A 14593-nucleotide genomic window follows, 5' to 3' on the forward strand; every position below is an offset into this window, starting at 1 on the left:
ACCATTGTCTCCTAAACCATTTTGTAATCTTTTTATTTTCCTTCTAACTATGAATGGAGGTTGATGAATAATTAGATACATTAAATATTAAGTAGTATATATTGTACAAAATACAGAAAGAGGAATGAGGCCCAACAGTCATGAATCATTCCATAGCCATCAAAATAGTGCAAAGACAATGGACCAAGTACCATGTAATTGTGACAGTGACTCTATCTTTCCCAGTTTATGTAGAATTTTTCAAAATAATTCTTACAAAAATTAAATATCATCATACTCCCATTATCATCAAATACAAGTAGTAGGTTATTCAAAAAGAAAGAAAGAAGTGATGATAATGCCATTTAAAACAAGCAAAACGCTGTGGGCATGTTAGTTGGATTTGGGCTTTATTTTATTCATGAAAACAACAGGGGATATATTTTTGTAATTCAAGCAAATCTTCTAACACAAAATCTAGAGCTAATAGCGGTTTAGGATCAATTTCTTTTTTTAATCTTCTAACACAAAATTAATCCCTTCGATTTTCTTAGAAGTTCAATTGGTGGTTGAGGTTATTTTCATTGAATATATATATTTTTTCTTTTATGAAATTGATTCATCCATAATAATTTCGTTAATAAATTGTAAAAAAACATAAATGTTGGTGCTAATATCACTCATGGCAAACCACTGCCATGTCAGACGTTCATCATTAATGTTATTTACACCAACACTCAATGTAGCCAGTGGGCTCGAGAAGAGAGACCATACCCTCCCAAATATCTAGAAAAAAACAAGAAAAGAAAAGAAGGAGATTTCTGTACAAGTTTTTTTTTACACTTTTCCAATAAATTTTGGTCCCCTCATATATTACATAGTATCCAGTTTACCATTGAGTTTTATTTCCTACAAATAAACAAGTCATGGGATGAGATAAGTAAGTGCAGTAAATACGAGGCTTGTTGTTAGCCAACGATACTAGAAACAACACACTTTCAAGACATTAGCTTCTGAAAATGACTTTGTAATGTCAACAACATAAATAATTTCCATTCCATTCAGATGGCATCAAAAAGCCTCTTTCACCACCAAGAAAAGTTAGAACAAAAATTGAAAAAAAAAACATGCACTTTCTTCACGTGCCATTTCATCATTCAAGCTAACACACTCAAGCTAATACACTCCACCACAACATCATCTTGAATATGGCAATTGATGATTCATTTAGCAAACCAAGTTTGCATCCGAATATAACTTAATGATTCATTAACCAAACTGCTCATTAAAATTAATATTTATCATTAGTTTCTTCCATAAAAATGGTTCAAAATATAAAATCACCAAAGCACAATTTCATCATGCTTGTTAGTGCCATTTCTCGTTAGTCCCACACCAAAAAATGCTGTGGGCATCCGATTGGATTTAGCCTTCAATTTATTAACCAAAACAACAGGGAATATGGCATTAAGGGAATGAAATAATGGACCTGGCTTGGTTGGATTTGCACCTAGGAGACTAGAAAATTTAATTTTCCTTCGTAACCACAACATGTATTGCAGAGCATTTACCTCTAGAGAAGGTTACTTTCTTCTCATCTGTCCAAAGCTCATAGGCTCTGTTTCAGTGGGAGGAATAGAGGTTCAAACAGAGTTTCAGTCACATTATTGAGGAAGGAGGCAACCGGTACGTGACAAAAGCAAGGAAGAGTTTGTAGGTGCCTCTGTCGAACTGCCAACTTGGTAAACTGAGACTATCATGCAAAGATCCTAAGAAATTAACAAAAAAAAAAAGGTAAGAGTTTTTAGCAAAAATCATAGGCGTACAAATCACTTCTCCATTAATATAACAGATAAACCCACATGCTAGAGACCCACACGAAGAACATTTCTACGAAGAAGAAGAAGACCCAGACCCAGTTGTAGCTCTTACCAGTTTTTCATACAGCCGACGACGTCGAAGACGACGATGCAAAGATCAAGTTTTTCTACTTCATACTACAATGTTTCCCAGTTGCATGAAGAAGACGATCAGAACCAATGGAGAACAAACCAAAGCTCAGACCACGCGGATGCAACTAGCTCAGACCACAATCGCCATTTCCTGAAGCTTGGAGAAGAAGCCAAAGCCGTATTTCATCTTCCCGCATTTCTTCATCTTCTTTCTTTCATTTTTTTAAACCAGCTGACATGGCATGACTGACTGCAAGCCGACTACATTACCCGACTGTGTGTAGAAGAACTGTACATATATACACCAGTAGTTGAACGTCGCAACGTCCAAGGACGTTTGCTCAGGGTATAGAAATAATAGTTTTAAGAATCAATATTGTTTTTGTTAAGAAAAAGAAATAGATTAATAATGTAATGCTCTTGGGATAAAAAAATATAATTTTTAATATCAAATAATAAGATAGATTTAAATCAATTTTAAAATATTTAGAATTAAAATCATATTATTTATTATTGCATGTGTTCCTAGGTACAATTGGAAACAACAAATACGTGAAAAAAAAAAGAATCTTGAACTAAAACTATGCAGCGCAGGAGATAAACCGTTAACAGTAAAGCAATGTACAGAGCACGTTTTCTTAGTTTAATAAAGTGATTATTTTTAAAAAATGATATAATTTTTATAAAGAAATAAAATACTAAGGTTTTTATAAAATATTATTATTTGATTTTAATGTTTTGTAATGAATTTAAATTGATAAATAAATAATATTTTATTAGAATAATTGTATTCGTAAATGTAGTTGGTAAATAGATATTTTACATTTTTCTTTGTTTATATAAGGAATGAATAGAAATTTTAAATCACATATATAAATTTATATATAATATCATATATAGATACATATAATAAAATATATACATATATATATCGAATATACCTCCTAAATAAATGATCATCAATGCATGGTTTTAGCATCAATGCATGTTGCATGAACTTTGATAAATATGAATTTATTCATAACTGATTAGGAGAGAGAGATTAAAAAAGTAAGAACTTTTAAGAAAAGAGAGGGGTGGGTCTGTGATTACCGAAATCACGCAGGAAAACAATTAACTTTATTATGATTCATGCAACTAATGGCGTTTGTTGCCCAGATGACTAACACAAGAGGGGGTGACTTGAGTTGTATTAAAAAAATAATAATTATAAATCAAATATACAATATAAAATATAAACAAAATATGAAATAACAATAAATATAAAGATTAAGGGTAAGAGAGAAGCAAACTCAGTATGTTAACGAGATTCAGTTCCACTGCCTACGTCCCCGCCTCAAGCTACCCCTTGAGGATCCCCAAATTTACTATTCAACCTCTTTCAGGTAGAGATAGAAACTTATTACACATTTGAACAACACCGCTACAAAGGATCCGTGTAGAACACCCTCTACACTTGCAATCACCTTACACGTGGTGATTCAACTATTCCCTGTGTAGAACATTTTTTACATGCACAAGGGTTATACACACCCTTTTACTGATACAAGAGCTGATAGTGGGTAGGTTATCAGAAAACACTCCTCAATGAGTGAAATAAGAACAATACAATGCAAACTATATATTTCAAAATGAAAAATGGTTAAGGCTCAATACTTAGAAAAGAGAGAATGAAAGTTTTGAATGAATGTTGTATGCTCTTGGTGTTGTAAATGTGAAGCTCTCAAATGATCTATTTATAGGCATATGAGACTTCATATTCAAATTTAAAAAGATTCACATGTTAAAGACAACATCATTCACTTTTCAAAAAATTCAAACCTAATCTTTTTACTTTTTGCATTTGACAAAAGGAGCACATTTTACTTTTCAAAAAATTCAAACCTAATATTTTTACTTTTTGTATATGTCAAAAGGAGCTCACTTTACTTTTCAAATTTTTCAAACCTAATCTTTTTACGTTTTGCATATGCCAAAAAGAGCACAATCTTTTTACTTTTAATTTTGAGTCTTAATCCTAATTTCAAATTTTTAAGAGATTTACAACATTAATCTATCACTTTAATGTGAACTTGTTTCCTTTTTGCTCATACTTGGTTCCTTGATGTACTTGACCCCATTGTGTAAACAATTTGAGCTTAAGATTTGAATTCATTTGTTATCATCAAAATTCATGTGTACATATATAATTACACAAAACTTGAAACTTTAGGTTCAACAGCGATAATTTTAACAGTAAACAACAAAAACCGTTTAACCAACAAAAATTTCGTTAGATAGTCACTTTATATATATAAAGATATATAAAATAAATCTAACTTTTATTCCAAAAAAACAACATTACATCAAAGACTTAGCCCAAATGGTTTGGGTAATAAAATTAGGACATGAATTCTACCATATAACTAAGTCTTCAAGATGTCATGCATATCTAGCCAACTTATGAACTGCGTCATTGGCACTTCTTCCCACATGCTTAATTTCACAATTTAGAAAATACTTCATCAACATTTGAACTTCAAATACCAGATTGCCAAACTGTGTCATAATTTCTCAGGCACTCATCACTTCATTTACTAGCAAGAGGGAATCAAATTCAATAATTAAAAATGCAATGCCAAGAGGAATGCAAAACTGCAGACCATGTACCACAGCCAGCAGCTCAATTTCAATTAGGTCATTATTTCTCTTTCTTTCATACTAGCTGATAGTAATACCTCACCTCTGTCATTTCTTAGAATCATGCCAACACCAATACTACATTGATCTGCAAAAGTAGCCCCATCCACATTTAGCTTCACATCTCCATCCGTAGGTGGTCTCTATCAACACTGTTGCCGCATACTCTGATCTGTTAAGTCAAAAACATCTTGATATTCCATAGCCAAGGACAAAGCATATTCTACTGTTATACTAGGACTGTTTACTTGATTCTCATACAGTTATTTGTTCCTTTTGTACCATAAGCCCCAAGCAATAAAAGAGAACTTTTCAAGCTCAACTTTTGGTCCCAACAGTTGGACTTTCCTCACTATTTGTAAAAAATCAATTTGCTTTTCCTCCACCCTTAAACCATGAAAATACTACTTCCAACAATCTTTTATAGAGCGGCATAATAATAAAACATGATTAACATCCTCCTCTGCCCCATTATACCATGAACAAAAAGCTTCCACAATAACCTTCTTATTCCTCAGACTCTTTTTTGTTGGTAGCCCCTCCTTGCAAGCCCTCAAAGCAAACACTCTAATTCTATTTAGCATCTTCAACTTCCAAATACGCTTCCATATCTTCCTTTGTGCCTCAGCATTTGAGCACTCCCCCCTTGGTCTAATTGTGCACTAGACTTGAAAAGTCTGTAGGCACTTCTCACATTAAAAAGGCCACTCCTCTCATGTTCCTATACTATACAATCAGGTCTGCCTTCTACACTTGGCATGATCTTGAATTAGATGAGATAAAATTAGATGTTTTGTTAAAAGTTAAATATAATATTATTATAATATAATTTTTTAATATTAATTTTATTTTGAGATTTAAACAATTTGAATTGTTTATTATATTTTATGTAGAAATTTGCAAAAATTTTTATGATTAGATGAGATGTGATGAAATGAGATAATTTGAGTTTAGGTATCCAAATTAGCCATAAATATGAAGGTTAACTGTTGCCACATCTCTCTAGTAGTTATACAGATGAGATGAGATAAAATGAAATGATATGAAATAACATAAAAAGACATGAGAAATGAAATAATAGTAAAATAATTTGAGTTAAATATTTTCCAAAATTTTAAAAAATAAAAGAGAAAATTTTGAATAAAAAAATTATAATTTCTTTTTAGAGCATTCCCAGCCAGCAAAGGAAAATTTTAGCTAAATTTAACTAAAACTTGCACATTTTTCTGATTTAACTATTCAGGTATTTCACATGTCTACATCTCACTCTCTATATTAGCCATTCATGTGATGACCCGCTTTTACGCGTATTTTCACTGAAGGGTTGTTTTTAATTTAATTAATATATTAATTTATTTATTTTAAATTATTGTGTTTTAAATTGATTTTAATTTATTTGATATTGTGTTTAATTTATTTAGTCGTTTTACGGTTTTTAATATAATTTTCGGCATATCAGTTTTGGTTTCCGGAGTGAGGACTGGACCTCATTTCTTTCCTCCATCTTTTCTTTTCCCTTTTTTCTCTTTTTTTCTCTTTTCTTTCTTTTTCTTTTTCTTTCTTTTTTTTTCCCTCCCTTTCTTCCCGTGCGTCAACCCCCCCGTGCATTTTCTTTCTCTTTCTCTCCTCTCCTTCACGCTGAAGCAACCAGCCACCTAGTACCGCCGCTCGCTGGCGCTGTGAGCCACACCACCACCACCAATCTCTTCCCCTCCCTCCGGTGAACCACCCCACAAATTTCCACCGCCAACGGAGCCGCCGTTTAGCCGGAATACCTCCTCCAAGCCGAACGGCTTTTGCTCCGATTTGCCGTCGTCGCTCCACCTCTGGCCACCACCTCTTCACCACTTAATCACCGACTCCTTTCTGTCTTAACCTACCCATTTCCGGTCTCGATCCATCGCCAGAACAGTCCCCATGAGCTAACTCTCCGATTTGGGTATTTTGGCCTCCTACCGCTATTTTCGCCGCCACCCACGACCAAACTCCACTTCCCTTAGCTTCATAAACATCCCTAGGCTATTACCTATCAATCCCGAGCATTGGTTTGTCCCCGTTCGAAAGTGGGTAATTTATTACCCACGGCCACAGTGTAAATTACACTGTTACGTTGCTTTTCTTCCGCCGTTTACAACGCCGCGAGCTTTTAAAAAATATTATATAGCGCTATAAGTATTTTCCAAACTCTATTTTTAGATTTAAATGTATTATGCTCTTACAAAAAATATTTATTTGCTGGTTGGTTGATTCCGGACTGAATCCGAAGAGTTTGTGGGTCGGATGGATTGAGGACAGAGTGCTTAGTTTTGGTTGTTTGTAATTGCTTGGTTATTTGTGCCATGAGGCATGCGTTACATATTGCATACATGTGCATTTTATTTAAATTGAAAAAATCATGTTTTATTGGCGTAATTGGATTTTCGAGTGCGTGTGTCTCACAAGCCCAAGCCGGGATGGGTTATTATCTTGGTGAAACTTCTCTGGTCACTCGGGAGCGTAATATACTGAGTGATGTCCCTTGAGTTGTCGCTAGGTGACGACGGAAGCAGGGGCTAGAGGATGCTTGGCTACGAACGCGCTGGGCACGAAACTGGGCATCGCTCTACGCACCAACTCCGTGGCTCTTCGCTGGCGAAGGCTAGAGGATGCTTGGCTACGAACGCGCGGGGCGCGGAACTGGGCATCGCTCGTTTAAGTGTCACACGCGTGGTCGTTACCTGCAGTGTGGCGCAGGAGCCAGGGTGTGCGGATGACCCCTAGGGGAGGTCATGGTGCATACGGATTAATTGGTTAATGGATATGAGTTGGATATGGACCAAATGTGACTTTTGGCGAGATATTTGGAAAGGTTATGTTTTTTTGGGCCAAATGGGATTTTTGGCGTGTGTGGAAAAATTATGGTTTTATGGGACATGTGCATTGCATTCTTTCATGCATGTTATTTGAGTTAATATGTTTTTATCTAGTGGTGTTTGGATTTTACTTACCTGCGGCACCATTTTTGATACCGTAGATTTTGGTGCAGAGTTCGAGGAAGAGGAGGAGGCTGAACCCGAGGATGTGGCTCCGCCGAGGTACTAAAGTTAAAGTCTATGCTTTGTAGTTAGTTTTTAAAACAATATTTGTGATTTGTAATATTTTATTATGTATGTTTTGAATAGCTTTGTATTAAACTAAGAAAAATTCTGGTACTTAGTTATATGACCTTCATTATTCTCTGCATTTTCTTTTGCACATTCATTGCTTATGCACACATCTGGCACTCGTCGATAGGGTGGTGACCCGTGATGTCATCATTCGGACGTCTCGATTTTCCCGTATCCGTGCGTGGGGATTTGAGGGCGTCACAATTCATTTATATTATTTTAATTAAAATACTAATTTTTTATTATTTTCCATACAATTATAATTTTCAAATTCTAATTATTCCAACTGTTATATTTTTCAAAATCAATATTTTTTAAATATTTTGAACTTTTGTTTTCACATTTTTCTAACAGTCATATTTACGATTATTTATTATTTTGAAATTTTTTCCCTAATGATATTTTTTGAAAATCGTTAACTTTTTCTAACAACCATTTGTTTCAAAATTTATCTTTTTCCAATGGTAAGAATTCTTAAAATTTGAAAACCTTCTTATAATCGTTATTATTCAAAATCTATCCTTATATAATGGTCATATTCTTGCAAAACATATATGGCGCCCCCAAATCCCCATGCACGGACACGAGGAAATCGAGACGTCCGGATGATGACATCACGGGTCATCACCCTATCGATGTGTGCCAAGTGTGTGTATAAGCGACGAATGTGCACGAGAAATGCGCAGCAAAAAGCCAGACAATAACTAAGTACCAGAATTTTTCTTGTTTAATACAAAACTATTCAAAACATACATAAATAAATATTACAAGACACAAATATAATTTTTAAACCAAATACAAAACATAACATCAGCAACCCGGCAGAGCCGCATCCTCGGGCTCAGCCTCCTCCTCCTCATCCTCGATCTCTGCACCAAAATCTACGGTACAAAAAATGGTGCCGTAGGTAAGTAAACTCCAAACACCACTAGATAAAAACATATAAAACTTAAACAACATGGATGTAAGAAAAGCCAATGCACATGTCCCGCAAAACCACATTTTTACCACGCACGCCAAAAACCCATTTGGCCCACAAAAACATATCCTTAAAACTAAGCCTCGATAATGGCCCAATCCACTATTTTCCCAGAAAATGGATCAAAAACCTCGGAAACCAAGCATCGCCATTTTCCCAGAAAATGACTCACATCCAAAAACCATAAAAACAATCCGGTTATGCATGCACCATGATCTCCCCTAGGGATCACCCGCATACCCTAGCTCTGTGCCACACCGCAGGTAACGACTACGCATGTGACACCTAAACGAGAGATGCCCAGACTCGCCCCTCGCGCGTACCTGGCCAGGCCATCCTCTAGTCCCCGCCACTCTAGGGACCACGGAGTCGACACGATAGCGTTACCGTATTGTGCGATCCGGTCGTCGCCCTGTGACAACCTAGGGGATGTCACTCAGTATTATCCACTCCCGAGTGACCAAAGGAGCTCCACCGAGATAATAACCCATCCCGGCTTGGGCTCGTGTAACACACGCACCCAAAAACCATTTACGCCAATAAAACGGGATTTTCTCAAATAAAATAAAATGCACATATACACAAAATGCAACTCACGCCTCATGGCTCAAATAAATCAAGCAATCACAAACAACCAAAACCAAGCACTCCGTCCTCAATCCATCCAACCCCCGAACTCCTCAGACTCAGTCCGGAATCAACCAACCAGCATCAATAATTTATTGTAAGAGCAAAATATATTTAAATCTAAAAGTAGAGTTTGGAAAATACTTACAGCGCTATATGGTATTTTTGGAAAGCTTGCGGCGTTGCAAACGGCGGAAGGAAAGCAACGTAACAGTGCAAATTCACTGTGGCCGTGGGTTGTAAAATACCCACTTTTGAACGGGGACAAACCAAGGCTCGGGATTGATAGGGAATGGCCTTGAGATATTTATGAAGTAAGGAAAATGAGTTTTGGTCGTGGGTGGTGGTGGAAATAGTTGTCGAAGGCCAAAAAGGGGCTGAATGGAGTTGAGCTCGTGGGAGCTGCTCCGGCAACGGATCGAGGCCGGAAATGGGTGCTTTAGGTCGGCAAGAGGTAGGGGAAGAAGCTGTGAAAGGATGGTGGCCAGAGGTGGTGCGACGGCGCCGAAAACGGTGAAAAACCGTATGGCTTGGAGGAGCTCGTGGCGGCTAACGGTGGCTCGGATGGAGGTAAAACTTGGTGGGGATGTTCATCGGTGAGAGGGAAAGAAAACTGGGTGGGTGGTGTAGGCCACGCCGCCGGCGAGCGGCGGTTCTGGGCTGCGAAAGCAATCGGCGATAGGGGCAAAAACAAAGCAGGTTCAGCGACTTCCGGCGGCTCTCGAAGGCTAACCGCTGGTTCGATGGCTTTGAAAATTGGTGGGGATGATCTCTGGTGGAAGGGGAAGAGAATGGTGGTGGCGGTGCACTAAACAGTGGCCGGACGGCGGAGAACTGGGCTGACAAACAGGCGGCGACGGAAGGAGAAAAAGGGGCTGATGTGCGTAAGCGGGAGAGGAGGAAGAAGAAAGAAAAAGAAAAGGAAGAAAAAGAAGGAAAAAGAAAGAAAAAGAAAAAAGAAAAAGAAAGAAAAGAAAAGAAAAGAAAAGATAAGGGAAAAGAAATGAGATCTAGTCCTCACTCTGGAAACCAAAACAGATCCACCGAAAACGATATTAAAAACCGTAAGACGACTAAAATAAATTAAACACAACATCAAATAAATAAAAAACCAATTAAAATACATTAATTTAAAATAAATAAACTATTATATTAATTAAATTAAAAACAACAATTCAGTGAAAATACACGTAAAAGCGGGTCATCACATCCTCCCCCCTTAAAAACAAATTTCGTCCTCGAAATTTGCAAGATCAACCATCAACGCCAAAAAGATACAAGATACAACTCTGAACCTAATTGAGAGATGCATATCATCGACAACTCCCAACAAATCCAAAGGTTATTATCTTCACACCATAAATTGCTAATATCAGCGACGCCTCTGCTTTACCTTCCGAATTTTCATCCTATTCCAACCTTGGTAACCTAATAGCCACTTCCTAAAATTAACCATCAATAAATAAAATTTGCACGACCAAAAGATTAATCTCACATTAAAACTCCGAATCACTACTAATTCCTCAAATCAATACAAAATTTGAACTTCTAAAAATCTCCAAAAATCATGCTTTCGCACGCACTCTGATAACTCACCAACATACATAAAGGCTATATCCTCAAAAATTATTATCATGAAGAACAAGCTCAATCCACACCTAATCACAAGAAAACTTTTACCACATTTCCATAGAAAATCATATACTTCCAGAAATCACAAATCTCCACTCATTCCTCAGTTGGCCATCGCTGCCTTAACGAAAACCAACATTCCGCAAAAATACATCCAATGATTGATGACGGAAACCAGTACGAATCAACCTCCAGGCCCTAATTTGCATAACATCATCCCAAAATACACGTCTCTTCTAAAGATAAGGAACATCTCCAAAAGGCCCAAGTCCTTCCCGGCCAACCAACGAGAGCACTTATAACTTCTATCCGATATCTCATACTTCAAACTCATTACCTATATTTTGAATAACATATAATCTTGCAATAACTCACTCACTATAAACTACCACTGCCTTCACCTAGACATAATCAAAACGCTCTTGGTAACTCACCCACTTACTTGTACTCTCAAAAACTCTAGTTTTGGCACAACTAATTCCTTCAATAGCACTTCACAAAAAAAAAACATCTCAAGACAGGTCATACTGTTTAAATCTTCAATCCATAAAAAACTATCAAACAACATTCAAGGATCCTACTGCTTTATTACTTCATACATATGATCATGCTACCCACCTTTGATGCATAAGTTTCAACTTCCAAGATTTATTACTTGATACACCCCACATGGTGACCTAACGATCTCCTTTCAAGTTAAATAACCATATCCCCAATTCTCCCAACTGGATACTTGATCTCCAAAGAAAAGTATAGCCTCACCAATATAAATTCATATGACTTCAAGTCGCAATTAATTTTCAAGATAAACACAACAGTCGTTTCAAACCATCATCACAATGGGTAACCCGCTTCAACTGCACATTCCATTCAATTTACCAAACAACTCAGAGCCAAAATCTCTTAAATTTAATATTACCACACAGATTCCTCTTCAACTCCTACCAAGCCAAAAATAGATGAGACTAGGACCAGCACTCTCCGACATCCATACGCACGTACCATTACTACTCACCGATCTCATGCACTCTTAGCCAACACTAAAAATCATTCAAACGTACAAGTGATCCATTATCACATTTCCATCACCTAGACTTATATCCTCAACTCAACAAGAATCGTTCCTGAATCTACTAAACTTATATCCTTAAATCAGCAACTAGTCATTGCTTAAAGTTTGGTACCGAGAATGACCTTAAACTTGCTAAGAATCCATTCCCAAAAGTCTATGGATCGTATAGCCTCAAATTCAATCGTATTCAACACCAACACAAAATCTACTATTTCCAACACCCTGATGGACCTATATCTTTCGAATCGATAGAATCATTTCCTAAAATCTGCCACTACAACCTCGGGTTAACAATAAATATTTTTCTAAACTAGCTCGATATATTCAATCCTCAAAGAAAAACACGAACTAGATCATTACCTCCAATTCTCAAAGGAATCTACTCTAGAAAAATTTTCATATCAATAACTCAACTCTAATCAACCCCATTTTAATGGTTACAAACTAAATACTCACTAGAGTAGATTAAGCTATAGCACTAAGTCTGTAAAACTAAGAACTCAATTCCAATTATAAATCAGTCCTTCAATTTTGCAATTCTAAAACCTTAAATCAAACAAGAATCATCTTCCGGAATCTTTAAGATCAAAGAACTTACATCCCATAATAGAAAAAAATCGACTTCTCAAATCTTTCAAATTCTAAAACATTAATAGATAATAAATCTTTTTCTAAAATTCTAAAGATTGGTAGCTTTAATCCAAAACATTCACCTTAAAAGCTTGCAAAATCTAAAGCCCTATTTGCCACCAAATTACTCATCCGAATCACGAAATCTAAAACTCAAAACTTAATTATTTCCCCCCCAAAGCTTGTCGAACCTAACACCTTAATTACCATAAACTTATTTTCCTAAAATCTATAAGGCCCCAAACTTTAAAACTTTAATGAAATTTCATAAAATCTATCCTTGAAATTTGTTGAACTTACAATCTACTACGCTATAGACCATTTCATAAACTCCATGGAACTAAAGAATTCAATTATTTTACTTCCTTAAAAGATCACCCAGATCATGCCACTCTCTCTAAGCCTCTATAATATAAGAAAAACAAACCACACAAGGCGTTCATCACTAAAGATTAGATTAGACCCCTACCTGCCATGACTCCAACATTCTGAATCTCCATAACCTCACCTCCAACAGTACCAAGAGTCATTGCACACATGAGCCCGAGCTAATTGCCTATGGTTAGTTCTACCACTGCGACGAGCTCCACGGCTTTCTTGAACATGACTAGGGCACTCACGAGCAGGATGTCCCATCTGGCCGCATTCAAAACATTGGTTACTACCCAGACGACACTCACCCTCATGAACTCTATTACATTTGCCACAAACTGGAACTCGGCCTCCCATACGCACTCCCGAGGCTGCTTATGGTCAAGTCCCGGCTCGCTGAACAAACTTCTGAGGCGAACCCGAACTACTTCCTTCACCAGTAAAACTCTGCCTCTTTTGTCTTGAAGGGGAGCCCATATTCAGATTATTCTCTCACTCTACAAGAGTGACCACATCCACTAAATCCTGAAAAGTGGATATTCGGTGGCAAACTACCATCTTGCATATATCTGGTCGCAAACCTTCCTGAAAACACTCAGCCTGCATCTCCCCTGTGCCAATGAGGTGGGGAGCAAATCGCCCAAGCTCTATGAATTTTCGGGCGTACTGTTCTACGGTCATGCTCCCTTGGACTAAGCTTGAGAACTCTCTTGCTTTTTGCCACCTCACGGAAGCGGGAAAGAAGCGATCATTAAATTCTTTCTTAAAGCGCTGCCAGGTCACAGCGGCAATAGACCCCAAACCTTAAACAAAATTCCCTTAAACATATCCTTAAAGTTCGTTGAACCTACACTCTCCTATACTATAGCCCCGTTACATAAATTCCACAAAACCTTGACCTCAATCATCCTAAGCGACTTAAAGCTAATTCCTCTCCTCATTGCTACGTGAGTTCCCACCTTACAAAGATTGCCTAAACCATGACATTCCCTTCAGACCTTAACATCATACAAGCAAACCACATCGCTAAAAATTCAAGCCTACTACACTAAATGTTCATGCCTAATAATAGTATCCTCGATTATACCACCTTCCTACCACAACACAACCTTTGACCCCCTTTAAGAAAACAAATAAAACTAACAACATAAAACCAAAAACCCAAACCAAACCACATAACAACAAATCAAAAAAAAGAAACCAGCATGCAACAACACAACTAAATAAATACATACAAGCAAACAAGCTCAAACAAATAAAACAATTAAAACATATTCAAAAGCAACTTTACTTAAAATAAATTTTAAAACACAACTTTAAAAGCATTCTGGTACTACCTACGGGACATGTGGTTTTACCCAGAGCCAAACCGCTCTGATACCACCTGTGGCACCCCCAAATCCCCATGCACGGACACGGGGAAATTGAGACATCCGGATGATGACATCACGGGTCATCACCCTATCGACGTGTGCCAAGTGTGTGTATAAGCGATGAATGTGCACGAGAAATGCGTAGCGAAAAG

This window comes from Carya illinoinensis, chromosome 8 (assembly GCF_018687715.1).
Source record: "Carya illinoinensis cultivar Pawnee chromosome 8, C.illinoinensisPawnee_v1, whole genome shotgun sequence".
Classification (NCBI taxonomy): domain Eukaryota; kingdom Viridiplantae; phylum Streptophyta; class Magnoliopsida; order Fagales; family Juglandaceae; genus Carya; species Carya illinoinensis.